Below are 2323 nucleotides of genomic sequence, written 5' to 3'. Positions count from 1 at the left end.
TCTATATGTTAGCTTCTATGAGCTCTTCTCTAAAAGATTTATTTATCTATTTATTTGGAAGGCTGTTACAGAGAGTGGTGGGAGTAGACAGAAGAGACAGAGATCTTCCATCCAACAGTTCACTTCCCAAAAGGCCACAATAGCCAGAGCTGGGTCCAGGTCTCCCACATGGGTGCAGGGGCCCAAGCACTTGGGCCATCTTCCACTGCTTTCCCAGGTGCACTTGCAGGGAGCTGGATCGGAAGGGGAGCAGCCAGCATCGAAGGTGGCAGCTTAACCCCTTTCGCTACAGTGAGCTCTTTCTGAATTTGCATTCTAAAGCACACTATCTTTTCCTTCTGCGAGTATTAACTACAATTGTTTTCAAAGTTTACTTATTTTGGCTTAGTCTTTCCAACTGGAGGCTTTTCTCCAATGTTTGGTGATTCTTGACTGTCCACATTGAAGAGGCAGAAACTAAAAGAGTGAGGAGGAGGCGCTGTGTGTTCGGGGCTCACGGAATGAAGGGTTTTTCCTTTGCCTGGGGGAGGGGAGCCAGCAGTGTCGCTGGCAGAATCCTCCAACCAAATGCCGATCCGTGCCCCAGTGCATCTCTGCACAATGCTGGTATCCAGAGCCTTTGCCGCTCTGTTCTCAGGGAAGACGCCTCTGGCACACTCCAGACTGCAACTTCATCGCTGGTTTCATGCCTGAGCCTCTCCTATGGCTGTGCACATGGAGTAGGCACGGGTGGGGCAGGGCCAGGGTGCGGGGGGAGGGGCGAGGACCAAGCACACAGGTGGTCCCCTGGCCACAAGACAGGGAGCATGTGCCTTTCCTTTCTGCCACCTCCCCCGTGTGCAGCCCCCATCTTATTAAGGACCAAGCTCACTTCTCACTTGCATCCCTCTCTTCCTGGGTGTTGTAGGATACTGCCTCCTGCTCCCCTGCATCCGAAGTTAATAGACTGCTTTTGTCTACTTAATTCTCTTTGCCTGTTCCCCTCTGGGATTCCGCCTTTTTAATTTCTCTATTTAATCAAGTTATTTGGAGAGAAAGGATGCTTTGTCCTTTCAGACTGGCCTGTACATTACCATCTAACAAGGGACACCGTGTTCAGGCTCCAGGTATATTTTGGGAGGTTGCTTGGGCATTGTCCTGGGATTCCTACAGAGCTCTTCCATAGCAAGCTTGGAATGGAACCCGTGGGAGGGGACCTCCCAAAGTTTGTGGAAAATGTGTATTATGAAAAAAATCATGCTCAGATTTGTAACATTTTCGTGCCACAATAAATTCATGTTTAATTAAAGTTCCATGCATGCTTGGGAGTACCGCACCTCCTTACTGGTAGTGGAAACAGTGACGGTAAAAATGGGTGCCAAGTCTTAGCACCTAATTAGCCAGGCACTATCCCAGGTGCCCTGCCATCTCCCGTACCTTTCGCAACAGCCCCTTTTTGCAGACAATAGAAGACGTTCAGAGTTTTTAAATCTTTTAGGTCATTCAAGTGGCTGAGATGGAATTTGAACTCAACGGTCTTTGTCGTATCTGGTGACAGGAACACTGACTGCTGTGTGGGCTGAGAGCTTACTGCGTATTACCCTGGCTCCTGCATGGCCTGCCTCTCCTCAGGACGCTAACAGGGGGCCAAAGCTTGCTCCTTCAGCTACGCAGTTGTCTTTGGAACACAAGGGCATCAATGGTGAAGTCATTTATACAACTTCCTGTGCATGGGGATTAAAGCATCCATCAACTGCAGATATAGCGTAGTTTTTTTTTTTTTTTTTTCCCAGAATGATCTGGAAACAGGTTTCTTTTTCAAAAAGATAATACAGTGCTTTGCCTGTTTTTCATCACCACAGGGCTCTCTTAGAGTAAGTCCTTTCTTCTTCGGCAACTCACGATTCGTCATCTCAACTGGAAAAAATGAGAGAGGATCCACAGAGCCAAGCCCACCAGGAGGCCACTGTATCCCTGTTCCCCAGACTGCCCCGGCTGAAGTCCCGGGCCATGCTTGCAGTGATAACTTCCTGTCAGCTCCAGGCTGACAGGCTGAGACGGAGGGTGACGTCATCTTCTACCCGGATCTATGACGTTCTACTTGTTCCAGTGTTTGCTAGGCAGCTGTGAGCTGATATATAATACAGTGACTCAGAACGTGGGCCCTGGGCTCCAGTGCTCAGGTTTGGATACCAACTTTTCCAAAAACACTTTTTTTTTGTTTGTTTAAGATTTATTTATTTATTTGGCAGAGAAACGGAGAGGGAGAGAGAGAGGGAGAGAGAGAGAGAGAAATCATACATCGACTGGTTCACTCCCCAAATGGCTGTGACTCGGCCAGGCT

This window comes from Lepus europaeus, chromosome 8, assembly GCF_033115175.1.
Source record: "Lepus europaeus isolate LE1 chromosome 8, mLepTim1.pri, whole genome shotgun sequence".
NCBI classification, from domain to species: Eukaryota; Metazoa; Chordata; class Mammalia; order Lagomorpha; family Leporidae; genus Lepus; species Lepus europaeus.
This window is presented reverse-complemented; position numbering follows the sequence as displayed.